General features: G+C 39.6%; 1 long non-coding RNA gene across 1 annotated transcript in view; it reads right to left on the reverse strand.

The window, feature by feature from the left end:
- Window positions 1-17,013, reverse strand: part of LOC134299338 (uncharacterized) — a 115,864-nt gene that overhangs the window by 10,694 nt on the left and 88,157 nt on the right. The window lies entirely within an intron of this gene.

The following is a 17,013-nucleotide window of genomic DNA, read 5'->3' on the forward strand; positions in this document are numbered from 1 at the left end:
TTGCACTCCAACAAATAGTTGCACCTCCTTATTAACTCAAAGGCATCTGAGGGAGCTTCCTATCAAGAGGGTTTTAATCAGAACTTTAAAAGAGCTTCCCAAGGTGTCAACTCCTCTCCCTCATATAGGTCCAGCTTAAACATTTGGCTAAACCCCAGTCGCCCACTGAGATGGAAACAACCAGCCACAACTGACCTTAGTGAGCAATGAAAGATTTTGGAGAACAAATGAGCTCCTGCTGATACTTAATAGCCTTGGTATTTGGTAGGGCAAATGTAGACCCTTCTACTATCTGTCACTACTGTCACTGTCAACCTGGAAAGAAAATCAAGAAAATAATGAGACTAAGAAAGTAATGGACTCACAGGTCGACCAAATAAACTAAAACACCACTTGAAAAGTAAAGATACTTGAACATGAGGCACTGCAGGCTCTTGTGCCCAAAGTCCAAAGAACCCAGCAGCCCATGAGCCTCAATGCAGTATTTAATCCTTTTACAAGAGCTGCATAGTCACTGAAGCCAATGCACACTTGGAAAGAGGGAGTACTAGATTCCAAGTCCCTTTAATGCTCTCCAGATTGAGGGAATGGGTAGGATGGAATGACTGTTCACAATTATCCTTTCCTGGGTTGAAAAATTGGTTTCTTGACAAAACTAAGCCAGGAAACAAGATTTTGCTGTAATATTTCCCTGCTAATCAAATGTCCTGAAGTCTTGCAGAAGAATTATTCTGTGGAGAAACACTCGTGAGTTTAATTTATACTCTTTTTATACAAAAAAAGAGTGTATATTTGTGCACAACCTCCCCAAAGTCCCCCAATGGTGAGTTTGTCTCTACATAATAGACAGTTTAAGGAGCACCATGCTATATGATTTTCTGGGCTATTTGCCTTATACCTTCTTCCCCTTAATATGAACTCTTTTTCCTAATGAGGCATTGATAGACCCTGAAAGCAGTTGTTGTTGCTGTTTTCTATTACATTGACTTTAGCATATGCTGAGGAAGAGACCTCCAAGTTCTCTCATCACCAGCTAGCATGTTCTGGGACATTGTGTAGCTTCAGACTTTTCTTTCACTTCTTTGCATGTCAGTAGCTGCACATCCTTATGGCTTGAGTCCAGTTGCTTCCTTAGACACAGCACTAGCCATACTTGTTTTGTGCTCTACCCCAGTAACTGGTTAAGAGCCTTCCAGTTCAGGAGTCTCATTTCCCCCCACTATTGAAAGGATTTCAAGTTAAAAGGCACTCGATACATGTTTAGCACTGCCTTTTTCAGTATGGTACAAAAAAGAGTTATCTGCTGTTATTTCTACTACTGCTGCTTAGTAGCTATTTGGCATATTGAAGACTTAGCACTTGATCAAGTTGTTGCACAGAGGCCCCAGTGATGCAGAGAGTTAAATCCTTGTGCCGGCAGGATTGCTGACTTGGAGGTTGCTGGGGAGAGTGTGGATGAGCTGCCTCTTTCAGCTCAAGCTCCATGTGGGAACATGAGAGAAGCCTCCCACAAGATGGTAAAAACATCAAAACATCCGAGGGTCCTCTGGGCAACTTGCTTGCAGAAGGCCAATTCTCTAACACCAGCAGCGACTTGCAGTTTCTCAAGTCGCTCCTGACATGAAAAAACAAAACTGTTGCACAACCGTACTAGCATAATCCCATGTTTGATATTTCCTTATCACACAATGCCATGGCTTTTTTGTTATTGCATTATATTTCCATCATTATTGAATCACACATTTTCATTGATATGAAAAACTCATTGATGGCTTCAATGTAACTGCTGTTCCACTTTTGTATTTGGTGCTATCATTTGATTCATTGTACTGAAGTCTCGATATCCTAGCCATCATCTAGTGTAAGTTAGCATGCTTCTCCTATTCTTTCCCTCTCAATCTTAAAGCAGGGTGAAGTCGCTCCACTTTCAGTATCCAGATAAGAAGATGTCATGCTGTATGAGAATATTTTATTTATTTTATTTATTTACAGTATTTATATTCCGCCCTTCTCACCCCGAAGGGGACTCAGGGCGGATCACATTATACACACATAGGGCAAACATTCAATGCCCATAAACACATCCAACTGAGACAGACATACGCAGAGGCAATTTAACCTTCTCCTGAGGGGATGTTCGATTCTGGCCACAGGGGGGAGCAGCTGCTTCATCATCCACTCTGACGGCACTTCCTCATTCCAAGTCATAAATTAGTTAAACTTGCCTCCCCGCTTTTTTTTTATAAGTGGTACCTTATTTCCTATGTGATAGATGCAACTATCTTTTGGGTTGCTAGGTCAGCAACGAACAGGGGCTATTTTTTATTTTTTATTGACAGGTGCTCACCCCGCCAAGGGCTGGCCTCGAACTCATGACCTCATGGTCAGAGTGATTTATTGCAGCAGGCTGCTCAACAGCCTGCGCCACAGCCCGGCGCTTTTATTCTGTTCCACAGATTTGATTTTATTATATTTTGACATGAGTTCACAATTGCACTATTGTGGTGGGTTGCAATTATAGCAGTCCTCTGTATTTGCAAAAAAACATTGAAACCACACAATTCAGCAATTGTGATTAGAGAAAAAATAAAAATACTAAACGAAATACTTGTGCTATGTGAGGTGGGCTTGGGTAGGATGATGGAATTAAGTGAAAGTGCAAAAGACTGACTGTGGCAACATGCATCACTGAAAGAGCATGATAACACTATTGGAGATGAGATGTGGAAGTGATTGTTACCATGCCAAAATATTTTCCCCTGCGAAAACAATGCAATTGCTGTGAGACAACAGCCTGGTGCGGTCAAGCCCTGAGCCTATCTTCAAGCACACCTTAACTGACATGGGAGACTCTGCCAGCAGCACTGCTACCAGCAGCATAACCTCATGACTCAGAAGAGCACACAATTCCACCAGTATGAAAAAAGTGCCAATGTGGGTCTGAATGATTAAAACATTTAAAGGCTTAATGTATTAGCTCCAGCTCCTGCCAACCTAGCAGTTCGAAAACATGCCAATGTGAGTAGATCAATAGGTACCGCTCCGGCAGGAAGGTAACAGCGCTCCATTCAGTCATGCCAGCCACATGACCTTGGAGGTGTCTATGGACAATGCCGCAGCTTAGAAATGGAGATGAGCACCAACCCCCAGAGTCAGACATGACTGGACTTAACGTCAGGGGAAACCTTTACCTTTACCTTATACTTAATATTTTAACTTTTTATTTAACTACAAGTTGCAATGCATTTTTAAAAATTAGCCAGCAAGTGGCGCTGCTGCTTAGTATCTTAACTAGATGCACACTGCTTTCATTCTATGATGCTTTAAAGATCATTACACACAGGTCTGTCAAATGATGCAGCTGCTGTATATACAGTGATTTAAAGTGCACCTACATTGTAGAATTAATGTAGTTCGACATCACTTTATAGTCTGGTGAGGTACCAGCATTCTTTGCCAGAGAAGGTTATAGATTCATAGCACTGAGCTACAGCAGTTCAAGTGTCAAACTTCATTAATTCCACAGTGTAGATGCACAACTGATCTTAGAGAGAAGGTAAGGAATTGGGATTCCAAAATCAATCCCCACTGGAAAACCACACAAGACAGTCATCTATGTGGTGACTAATAAAATGCAGCTTATTTATCCAAGACATTAACTCTGGAGAGTAAGATTTGTTTACCCTGCTAAGAAAATTTACGGAACTTGGAATGGGTCTTCTATATCCTCATAGTTCTTGTTAAGACTTTATCCCAAGAGAGGTGACCAATGTTCCTTTTTGGGCAGAATGACAGAGATCTCAGCTTAGTTACATTTACTGTTTTTATTTGTTGGCATCCTGCCCCCATATTTTATGTCTCTTTCACAAATTCAGAGCACTGACACCACTTTAATTACCATGGCTCCCTCTTGGTGTTTGTAGCTTCCTGAATTATTTAGACATTTTTGCCAGAGAGTTCTGGTACTTCACCGAACTCCAAATCCATTTCCACAGTAGGGAACTATGGCAGTTTAGTGGCATCGATGTGTTATCCTTCTACTCTTGCATGTTAAGCATTCATGGACTTATAGCATTTGCTGCTGCGAGATATGTGACTGGAAAATATGTTCTCTCTGGACATTTCTAGATCCTTCGATGCAATTATATGGTCAGCTGGCCATTATTTGAGGGACAGGAGATAAACCTTAAAGTTTGTGCAACATAAAACTAACCAGATTATTGGAGCCTCTGATGGCCTAGGGGATAAAAGCCTTGTGACTTGAAGGTTGGGTTGCTGACCTGAAAGCTGCCAGGTTCGAATCCCACCCGGGGAGAACACGGATGAGCTCCCTCTGTCAGCTCCAGCTCCATGCGGGGACATGAGAGAAGCCTCCCACAAGGATGGTAAAACATCAAAACATTCAGGCGTCCCCTGGGCAACGTCCTTGCAGACGGCCAATTCTCTCACTCCAGAAGCAACTCCGGTTGCTCCTGACACACACACACACACACAAAAACCCAGATTATTGTAGCAATGTGTTCTTTTGAGATGTTGTGACTTCTCTGCATCAAAGAAGTTTTTAAAGGGACACCATAAAAACCAACTTTGTTTGTCACCTGTTTTGGAGATCACAGAAGGTGAAACACATCTGGAAGCTACGCATATTTATACCTTCAGGCCTCCTTCCTGGATAACTGAGGTTAAGGTGGTTTGCTTGCCTGTTCTGGCAATTTAAATAGATCAATAAAGCTAGAAGAAGAGACCCATTGTTAACTCCTGGAATGGATACCTTTCAACCTGTTTTAATGGCACCTTTTCTGCCCTGTTGATCCCCTAAAATAAGTCTGTTTCCATTCAAGAGCTTCCAAAACCCCTCTGAGAAATTCAGTGTGGTTTTGCTACTTGCAGAGCTGCCTCAAATATTTAGCTGGATCAGGGGGGCATTTATGTAAAAATGGAAATAGCTAACAGGTAGTTCGATTATAGCTCATAGACGCAATCCACTAGAATAATTCTCAGTATTATCCAGTTCAGCTCAATGGGGCTTGCTGAGGCATTTGAATGTGGGCAACGCCCTGGGATGTTCCTTGAGGTTTCATACAGTGTCATCCTGTCTTTGCCACAATGGTCTCAATCCAGTAAAATGAGACACTGTTGAAAGCAAAAGAACAAATAGTCTACTAGTCATTAAATACAAACAGATTTATTGTGAAATGTGGGATTATGGAGAGCCCATTTTGTCAGATGTGAACTCTAGTCGCCAGATGGCTGATTTATGAACATCAAGAAAACAAACATGAACATTGGCCATGAAATGTCTTAACATTACATTAAATTCAAGTGGTACTGCCAATCTGTAGTATCTCTACGAGAAGTTCACATGGACAGTAGTTTAATGGTAAATTTTAACATGAAGACATGCACCATAAAAGTTTTATGGTCACACTCCAAGGAAATTCCAATAATGTCAGAAGATTGATCCATATCAACAAACCAGTTACAGTGCTTTTTAACTCTATCATTGACTGCCCACTGACAAATAAGCCAGCCTGAAACATACATCACAACAAGGATAGCTCACAAAAATATAGTCTTCCTCTGGAAATCAATTTCTTCAAACTCACCTGAAATTGTTCTAGGCAAAATTCAAAAAGGACATGATGAGTTGAAACATGTCCAGAGAAAGGGTGACCAAAGGTATGGAAGCCAAGTGCTATGAGGAATGGCTTATGGAGCTGGGTATGTTTAGCCTGGAGAAGAGAAGGTTAAGAGTTGATATGATAACCATGTTTAAATAATGGTAAGGGTGTTCCATTGAAGATGGAGCAAGCTTATTTTCTGCAGCTCTGCAGAAGAACAACCAGTTACAAATACAGAAAAGAATATTCTGTGTAAACCTTAGGAAAAACCTCCTGTAAGTGGTTCAATAGTGGAAAATGCTGCCTGGGAGTGTGGCAGAGTCTCCTTTTCTGGATGTTTTAAACAGGTTGAATGATCATCTGAGTGCTTTGATTTATTGTTCCTGCATGGCAGAATGTGTTTGGACTGGATGAGCCGTGGGATCTCTTCTGACTCTGTGATTATATCATTATATTGGTCATCTAAACTCCTAGCATTTTAATTCTGTGATCCCAAATTCTGCCATAACACTGAATATGTACACAAAACAAGAATAATGAGTATTTGTAATAAAAGTAAATATCTTGTGATAAAATATCAACCTCCTAGTTTTCTAGTTTTGCAGAAGACTGTCTTACCAGTAGCTCATATTTGTCCATTTAGCCCAGTAGTATCTACTTTACTTGACAGATGCTATCCAAGGTCTCTGGCAAAGATGTTTTTCCAGTCTCGTACTCCCTAATTCTTCTGACTAGAAATGCCAAAAACCTGAACCTTCTGTATATATATATATATATATATATATACCTCTGAGCTATGTTCTCTCCTCAAATCTATACTAGACTAGATTCTCCCATTTTGCTGCCTCATTTTGTCTTGGAGATGGCCTTGGATTCTCAAAGACTCTGCAGCATTATACAGGCTCTGGAAGGTTCTTCTAAGCTGGTAAGTCTTCAAGTTCAACTCCAGATGTTTGCTGTCTGAAGATGTATGGTGAGACTAATCATCAGAACATTGACTAGTAGGTGCACTGGCCACAATGAATGCTATGAGGGGCTGTACAATAGTTAACATCTGTTTTGATGCAGAGAATATGGGAATAGCTTCACAAGTGACATCGCAGATGTTCAGGATATTTAAGATAATAATAATAATAATAATAATAATAATAATAATAATAACAACAACAACAACAACAACAACAACAACAACAACAACAACATGTTCTGGAACACAACACACCAGACCTCACAGTTGTGGAAAAGAAAAAGGTTTGGATCATTGACATTGCCATCCCAGGTGACAGTCGCATTGACGAAAAACAACAGGAAAAACTCAGCCGCTATCAGGACCTCAAGATTGAACTTCAAAGACTCTGGCAGAAACCAGTGCAGGTGGTCCCGGTGGTGATGGGCACACTGGGTGCCATGCCAAAAGATCTCAGCCGGCATTTGGAAACAATAGACATTGACAAAATGTTTATCTGCCAACTGCAAAAGGCCACCCTACTGGGATCTGCACGCATCATCCGAAAATACATCACACAGTCCTAGACACTTGGGAAGTGTTCGACTTGCGATTTTGTGATACAAAATCCAGCATATCTATCTTGTTTGCTGTGTCATAATAAAATAATAATAATAGTACTTTATTTATGGCCTATCTCCCCAAGGGAACTCAAGGTAGATGACCATGGTACCAACACAGTTTAAAGTAAACTTTGCAGGTAAGTTCTAGTTCATCAAATTCATTACAAAACATCCCTTTGAATAGTTGGTTTGGATGTTTTTGTTTTGGTGAAGAACAATGTTTCAGGTCAAGAGCAGAAAATCCTAGGAAACTGGAATGCTACTCCTCTACGTTCTTGAAGTTACCATAGTAATGTATGATTCATGTCAATTCTCCATACCTTTGTACTGATCTCCATTTAGACTGAAAAAGATACTGACAACCTTACTTGAGTTAATAAAAGCATCAAAATTACATGGTTCTATAGAAGCCATAGATCTATTATTATGGTCCTGAAAAAGAAAATGGATGAAAAGAAAATCCAGTATTATGTAACAATTAAATTGCATTGTATATTTACCTTTGTGGAAAATTGCTTTTTCTTTCTCAATTCAAATAGCCTTGTCAGCAGTTTTTGACTAAGGATCCGGTTTCTACACACTTCAAAAACAGCTTACACTTTAAAAATAGTAGTTTGCAGAAGCAATTATGCACCATACAATGCAAAACTACTTCTGGCCATTCCCCATGTGACTCCACCTTAAAAATATATTTAAAATGTGTTGAAACTGAGATATTAGAGGTTGGGTAGCAATTGTCTTCAGAGCTCCTGATTCATTAAGAAAAGGCTAACAGTGCTTATTTATATATGGGATGGGAACTGCCAGATCCCCCCATGTTAGATTGTTTTAGTTAAAAAGTGGGCAGTCCTGTTGGCAGTCTTGAAAATTTATTTATTTATTTATTTATTTATTTATTTATTTATTTATTTATTTATTTACAGCTTTATATTCCGCCCTTCTCACTCCGAAGGGGACTCAGGGTGGATCACATTACACATATAGGCAAACATTCAATGCCTTTTAACATAGAACAAAGACAAGACAAACATAGGCTCCGAGCGGGCCTCGAACTCATGACCTCCTGGTCAGAGTGATTCATTGCAGCTGGTTGCAGCTGGCTTGCTCTCCCGCCTGTGCCACAGCTCAGATCCTACTTCGATGCTCCTTTTCTCACCAGTAATCCTCTTGCATGAAACTTGGTTTTTTTAAAAAATCATTTATTTTTCAGAAATTGCACAATTTTGATATATCACCACTTCACTGTGGCTATATTTTCCCCTTTTTAGCTCTATATTTCGGACTTCCACAACTGAGAAGTTTCCTTTTTAAAAAAATGTGGAATGGATGGGGACTACACTCATCTGTGTGATAGCTCAGAACATGGAAGATTGCAGTAGAAAAGTTGTTCAAATTTTTGTCGGAACATTATACACATGATCCCTTTATTATCTGCCCTAAACATTTATTAACTATACATAAAATTGTGTTATAAACCTAACTATAGACATTTTCACACTACACAATTATAGCAGCATGGTTCCATATGTTTCCATGGTTTATACTACAAAATCTTGAGATTTATGGAATGGTATTGGAATTCTCAGACAGAGAGCTCTAGTGCCTCTGCAAACTACACATCCCAGGATTATATCTATGGCAGTTAATGTAGAACCATAGTGTGAAAAGGCTCCAAATTTCAACCACTGTTTTGCACCTGGCTTCTTCTGTTAGTCTAATAAAAATAAACAGCATAGGGTTCTTAGTAGGACCATAAACATTGGAAGTTGTTCCCACAAGTCTAAAGAATTAAGAGAGGAGAGAGGAGCCTTGCTTATACTATAGAGCATTTTCCCCCAAACTCCAGTCTTCTAGCTATCAGAATTCTTGATCACTGGCCACTTCTGGGAGTTGAAGTCCAAATCACTTGGAAGACTAGAATTTGAGGGTCTGCTATAGAGGATATTAGGAGAAAGTATTGTTTGAAACTTTGGTCTGGTGTTGTGGGTTGGTTGGCTACCATCTATGCAAATAAACACTACCCATATATTCACAAGGTGTAGCAGCAGGGATAAAGCTCTAGGAGTGGGGAAAATCATTTATTTGAGGTGAAGCAAAAAAGCCTGCATTTCTGTGGTATTCCAAAAATATAGTTCTCGCTCAAAGGCTAAATGAGAGAGTGATCTTGTGTAAAAGAAGACTCTGAAATACTTTATTTTTTCCCTTTTTTGTTCCTCCTGGTGGTATGTTGTTATGTTGGGAGGGAGTGGTTGGGCAGTTCGCTAGGCAATGGGAACACATTTGGGTTTAGAAATAGTTTGAAAGCTTGAAAGTTTAATATTATCACAGCATTTTGGATGTCCTAAGAAGTAGAGGAATGGTAAAAATGGGAGCTGTAACCAAACCATGCATAATAAACCTTAACTTGGAAACCCCAACCATAACCACTGCGGGAAAAACATATTTAGAACTTTGAGATATTTTGGCATTTCATGGCAAAGGTCCTCGATTTCTTAGTGTGTGTCAATGTAACATGAAAACAGAGAGGCCTGTGGGAGAAGAGGAATATAGGTCGGCATTTACATACAGAAGAAACAAAATTCAAGTTATTTTTGAGAATTCAGTTTTGATTTGTATTTAAGAATAGGGATATATAATCTAAGGGTATGCAACTGTGGAAAGTTAGGGGGGGCACATTAGGAGAACACACTCACCACAAAATGTTTTTGTTCCCAAATAAATTCTAGGGGTGATGGGTAAATTTTTACAATGTTTTGGGCCTTCCTGGGCCATTGTAGGTTCAGGAGAGGCCTTTAAAAAAAGATGGAATTGAAAAAGAACTTTATTAACCCTTCATGAGCCCATTTCTGAAGGAACAAAAACAGTCTGGGACCTGCTTGTGTCTTATCGGCTGCACTTTGCCACCCATCTGCTTGGGATATTATAAAAAACTTCACTTTCAAAGCAGTTGTCCAAGTTGCTAAACCTATTTGATGGATAGGGTTCAGTACTGTGGATAGCTCCTTTAAAATCTGGATTAAAATGCAGACTGGATTCATGTCCCATTGACATGGAAGCCTACAGTGGACAAGATGTGTTGTGTTCCATTTGTGAAACGCAAAGGCAATGAATTTCCTTCCCATCCCAAATCACAACACACGTCTGTTTGTTAAAGGTGTGCTAAGAATTCAAAACATTGGAGTGTTTCACAGTGGCCATATACTATATTAAGGGAGACACAAAACCTTGCTATCCTCAAGGCTTATGTAATCTCTCTGTGACCTCACTGTCAAGCATCACCAGGTCTTTAATGAAAAGGCTTTTCAGTGGCCATCAACACAATCAAATGTTTGTCTGTCTATTTGGTTATGTGATGTTATTTCCTTCCAAGCGCCACTTTGCCATCATTAATATTGAAGAATTTGTGACCACACTGTTTGATGTACAGAACGGGCACCTTGTCATATTTGCTTGTGGCTTTATTTTAGTCCAAAGCTTATGTCTAAATGTTAAATTTCAGTACTAGTTCTTTAATTAATTGACCTGGCACGAGGCTCTTGATATTTTTAAGAAGCTTTGCTGAGTATATTTTCAATCCAAACAGAACAATGTTTTGTATACATCAGTATTTATATGCGGCATCTTCCACTTTCTGCAGATTCTTCACTATATATTTAGGCCAAAATTAAATATGGAGTCACCTGAAGTATAGCTTGGGCAGGGAAACTCCCAAAACAATGATGTTGCTTTGCATGTTTTGCCTTACTAATTAGTAAGTGAGGGGAACAACTTGCAGAGCAGTCACACATCCATAAAGCCCAGATGCCTCAAAGTAATCTTTTGCACTTTGGAGTCAGGTTTCAGCCATGGAAGTGCTTAGGACAAAGAGGTAATGAGAGAAGAGGAACTGGGCCATTTTAAACAGCTGGAAAAGTGGGATAGCAGAGGTTTAATCAGGATTGTCATTGCCAATTTATGAAAGTACCTTTTAGGATAAGTACCTTTTAGGATGAGACTTGGAGGGCAATTAACATGTTTTCTGCTACATCCAGAAATCTCCTACCAGCCAACATTTGTCAAGTTCTGTTTCAGCTTCTTAGTGGTAGGAAGGGAAAATGATATGAACTCAGTGCTTGGAGAAAGGAAACAGGAAATTTGGAGGAAGTAACATCAACAATTTAAAATATGCAGAAAACACCACATTATTAGTAGGAAAGACCTGGAGCAATAACACGAGAAAGCTAAGGAAGAAAGTGCAAAGTTAGCTGAACCTCAAGAACACATAAATCATGACCATATATGATTTACATTAACTTTATAGAAGATGATGAAGATATTGAAATACTTCAAGATATTCCATTCCTTGGCTCAATCAGAATGGGGATTGTGGTCAAGAAATCAGAAGAGAATTAGGACTGGACAGTGCAGCTATTAAGGAACTTGAGAAAACTTTGAAGTGTAAGAATGCAGCCCCATAATGCAGTATAACTACATTGAACTGCATTATATAGCAGTGTAGATGGGACCTCAGATAAGTTCACTCAGGAAAGTGTGGCCTTTACACAGCCTGGACAGAGGATATCTAGGGTTTCATGCAGCTTCAAGTTGCATCCAGAAACAAAGGAGTTGTGTGCTCCCTGCAACCAGCCCCTAAAGGCAATGTGGCTGAAGTCCTTTGAAGTTTCTGAACATTCTTTAGAGATAGATTCACATCGAGCATATTGCAGTCATCCAAACAGGATATGATTAAGGCACATATCACTGTGGCTACGAATAGACACAGCTGGTATCCTAGTTTTCCCTGTGCAAAGGCATTCCCGGGCACTGCTGAAACCTCAACATCCAGAAGTAGACCAAAATTGCAAACCTGTTCCTTTGAGCCTTAGCACAGGTTGAAGCCCCATTTTCTCATCCATGTTTTTAATAACTAGGGGCATCTCTGCCTTATTGAGATTAAGCTTCAGTTTGTTTGCTCCCATTCTATCCATCACTGTAGCTTAGTAACATTTGTAGGATTAGACTTTCACCATTCCTTTGGTAGAGCATCCACTTTTCATTCATATATGGAAAAAGAAAGGATCAGTCCCTGATATTTCTAAGAAAGAATCAGATGTCTGTGGCTGTAGACAATTTCTGTGTGAGAAACAGAGAAACACTGCAGAGTCAACACAAAGCAATCATCGACATGAACATATGGGTTGACTTGATGATATTCTGCCTTGGTCAGATCACACCAGGAATACTGTGTCCAGTTCTGGGCACCACAATTGAAGGGAAACATTGACAAGTTGGTAAGTGTCCAGAGGAGGGCAACTAAAATGATCAAGGGTCTGGAGAACCAGCCCTATGAGGAGTGGATTAAAGAGCTGGGCATGTTTGGCCTACAGAAGAAAAGGCTGAGAGGAGACATGACAGCCATGTATAAATATGTGAGGGGAAGTCATAGGAAGGAGGGAGAAAACTTGTTTTCTGCTGCCCTGGAGACTAGGATGCGGAACAATGGCTTCAAACTACAGGAAAGAAGATTTCACCTGAACGTTAGGAAGAACTTCCTCACTGTGAGAGCTGTTCAGCAGTGGAACCCTCTGCCCCGGAGTGTGGTGGAGGCTCCTTCTTTGGAGGCTTTTAGGATGGTCATCTGTCGGGGGTGCTTTGAATGTGATTTTCCTGCTTCTTGGCAGAATGGGGTTGGACTGGATGGCCCATGAGGTCTCTTCCAGCTCTATGATTCTATGATTCTAGAGACAGTTCTGTATATTCTTTCCCTATAGTGTGCCCACTTTTAAAGAAAGTACGGGATCAAGTATTGGGGCCGTGATGGTGCAGCGGCTCCAGAATTTGCTGACCAAAAGGTCGGCAGTTCGAATCTGCAGAGCAGGGTGAGCTCCTGTCGTTATCCCCAGCTTCTGCCAACCTAGCAGTTCAAAAGCATGCAAATGTGTGTCAACAGGTACCACACAGGTGGAAAGGTAACGATTATCCATGCAGTCATGCCTAGGAGGTGTCTACGGACAACACCGGCTCTCCAGCTTAGAAATGGAGATCAGCACCACCCCCAGAGTCGGACTCAACTAGATTTAATGTCAAGAGGAAACTTTTACCTAAACTTTACAGGATCAAGTAGTTGAGGGTAATCCCGCCCCTCAATGGATTGTCACTTTGTCATGGTGAAGGGGCTTGCATGTAACCACTGGAGTCATGCACTTCCAGGGGGGGACCACAGAGTAGGTTCCAGACCAAGCACAATCTGAAGACCGCAATGGTGGATCAGGCGGAAGATAACATGGTACATGTTACAATGGCGGTGAAGGTGGAAGAAGGCTGCAACAGCCTGAGAAGCCACCATCATTGTGTTAACTATGCCACTGGTTGAGACCCTCACTCTGTGAAGACTGTGTGTTGATTCTCTGTGCACCAACCACTACGTATTAAAAAACTCATGCACAGGCATCTTCCAAGAACTTGGAAGGCCATCATATTTGGACAACGAGGGATCACCTAAGTAAGTAATACTCTTGAACTGATTTATATCTTTGAACAGAATATATAAATGGTTTGATTCTTACTAAAAGTGACTCTTACAAACAAGCACTTTGTCTATTGACTGAATGGTGGTAGACTCCCTCCTTATTTGAAGCACTAGTTTCCTTCAGAATACAAATCTATAATTTCATTATAGCCTGAGAGCTTTCAGAGCTCCATTTTTCAATGGAGTAATGAGTACTTTCACTTGAGGGTGCCCATTAGGTCCATGTATTTATAGCCGCATACCTACATGCTCTACAATATGATATATAATCACTGTTTTTATCTAGTTTTGTGTCACCTTGGAGGGTTTATTTTTGGCAGAGTCTGAAACATCTTTGCTAAGGAAAAATACATATTTATATTTGCATCTTTCATACTTGGCTAGTATGACTGAGACTTTGTTAATGTACTTACAAGACAATCTTGAGCAGAGAGACACTTAGGAATGAAGATAAACAGATCTGCACAACTTGGTGCCTATGCCCACGCATTGGGTGGGTGGGGGAGTTCCTTCAATGTTAGATTTACTGTTTGTGTTAATACGTCTGCAAATAAGAGGAAGGCCACACCGACACAATGAAAAGTAAGTGAAAGCCATCCAGGATGCAAATGACTTCTTGCCAAGTCTACTCTCAGTACATTCTGAAATCTGAACATGTTTGTTCTTTCTCTGGGGAAAATTGGTGAAGTTTGCGAACAGAAAAATGAAGAAAAATAGCATGCCATGGTCCATTAAAAATAAATCTCAAAGCAACACTTCAGTGGAGAGCAGATATAACACCATCATATAGTTGCTTCTAATGGATACTTAAACAAATCAAGCGCTCTGCTTACAAATAATCTGCTGTCTATAAAGTAATTGAGAACAAACTAAACAGAATGTGGGTTTGTTTTTAAAACTAAAAACTGAGTTATTTTGAAATAGGTGTGGTGCCCCAACCCATCAGTACATGAGTCTGGAGCTTTGGCCTTGAACTGGTTGCGTGAATGTACCAGAGGTCCTTATTGTCTATCTTTATAGTCACCTGAACTTCTATGGGTTGTAGATGACTTCTATAATATGGATAAGCAGTTCAAGATAGACTCTTCCTCAAAGATCTTTGAACACTTGACATTCAAGAAAATAAATAGTCAGAGTGTTTCAGAAACCGTTTCCACCCATTAAAGGCTATTCATATCTATAGTCAAGTATTGATGTTCTGCATGGAGGGACAATAAATTCATATCAGATGCATTTCACATCAGTATATTAGTATACTATGCAATTCAACTCTCATTTGTCCTGCCTTCATCAACAATAATAACATACCAGTTGGGCTCACTTGGCCATTGTAATCCATTAATCCAAGCATCTATGGCTTGTTTCCCGAGATACATTTATCAAATTGAGGTTGTTTTGATACACTTTTATGATGTTTTTATACTTGCTGTTTTTAATTGTTTTAATTAGATTGCTTTATGTTATATTATTTGTTATTATGTTTTTAATTGTGTCTTAACTGGTAAATTTTGTTGTATGCTCCCCATGTAAACTCCTGGTAGCAGGATATAAAAATAACAACGTCTAGTGAATGAAAGGACATTACCTCGGTGCATGGTAATGTTTTATTATTGTATATTGGTTTTTATGATGTTTTAAATGTTTTTAGTTTTTAATGTCTTTTGTATTGTATTGTTGATGTGATGGCACTGTGTTACCAATTTGTAAGCTGCCCTGAGTCCCCCAGGGGAGAAGGGCAGGGTAGAAATACCGGAAATAAATAAATAAAATTATTATTATTATTATTATTATTATTATTATTATTATTATTATTATTACCTAATTTTTACAAAATTGACCCCATCTCCCTTGACAAACACATAATAAATTCACATATGGGTAGGAGAGGAAGTGATAGTGTCTGGTCCTTCCTAATCATCATCATCATCATCATAACTTTATTTTTGTACTCCGCCTCCATCTCCCCGAAGGGACTTGGGGTGGCTTACATATGGCACAAGGTGCCTAAAAAAAACTCATAAAATAAACAGACAGTCAATACAAAATAAAACCATGAGTATATAAAAACAACAGTAGCCTCAAGCAAAAGTAAAGGGAGGCAAAAAAAAGGATTCTATCTTTAATAATAACTTCTGTCTTTTTGACAACATTTGAATGATACTTGGACACACATCTTCCACTTTTCATCAGTGAAATGTTGGGATGGATGAACCTATAATAATTATATTTGATTGCAAATGTGTGACTTTAAAAACAGAATAGATTAGGGGTCTTATATAATTGGGGCAGGCAGACATGTCTGGCTCCATCCCAAATTTAGCTTGAATGAAGAGAGGTCTGAAACTGTGGCTAGAATGTATTCACCACCGAGGGAGTATTTGGGAGTGTATTATTATACACAAGTGATGATTTACAAAATGCCTCTGTATGGATAGTGTCATTATATAGATCAGGGGTGGGCAGAGTGCAGTTTTGTGGCTGCATGCACACACACCTCCTGGCTGTTTTGTGGCTTGACCCCCACTCCCACTGACTGCTCTTTTCCTGGCCAAAAATTATGAGCTGCTTCTCAAGGAGACTTCTAGGATTGTGGTTCACCTGTAAATAGTTCATAGAGGGGTTGTAGTTCTGGGCATTTTTAGGATTTTTTAGAAATCCACTTAATCCCTGAAGGGTCCATCTCTGTCTCTGTGATCTTCAACAAAATCACTGGAATGAGCATGAAACAAAATTACATTTTTAGACAAAAAGTCCCAGAACAATCCACAACTTGTCTCTAGAGTTGCCAGTTTAGGACCATCCATGGTCCTGAGATTTCCAGGTGAAGCCCTGAAATCTGGGAACATCCCCTGTTGATATCATGAAGCACGATTTACTATTGGGCACAGTTTTTCAAACGCAGAAAGAGAGAAACTGGGAAGTGAGAGAAACAAGGGCATTTTAAAAGCTGTTGAAAAAGTGGGACAAAGGATTAATCACGGCTATCCTTGCTAGATTGGGACAATTGGACTGCATGGACATACATATATGTTCAGAGAAGCTCTTCATGTGTCAGGACTTGTTTGGATAATAGAAGTTTTGTGACATAGGCATTCAAAAAGGTATCATTAAGAGTGCTAGAATAGTTATTATAAGTAGACTGACATATCAGTCCATCTTATTAAAGGTGTCACCCAAATTTTTACCTTTCAGTTAGAATGCACTTTCTGAATATCTCTAAAGGAAAATATGGGTGGAATGCATCTAGTAATCACAGGAGCTTCCTTGGCATACATAATATATATTATCTTGCAAATACAAGCCATAAAATATACT

This window comes from Anolis carolinensis, chromosome 5, assembly GCF_035594765.1.
Source record: "Anolis carolinensis isolate JA03-04 chromosome 5, rAnoCar3.1.pri, whole genome shotgun sequence".
Classification (NCBI taxonomy): Eukaryota; Metazoa; Chordata; class Lepidosauria; order Squamata; family Dactyloidae; genus Anolis; species Anolis carolinensis.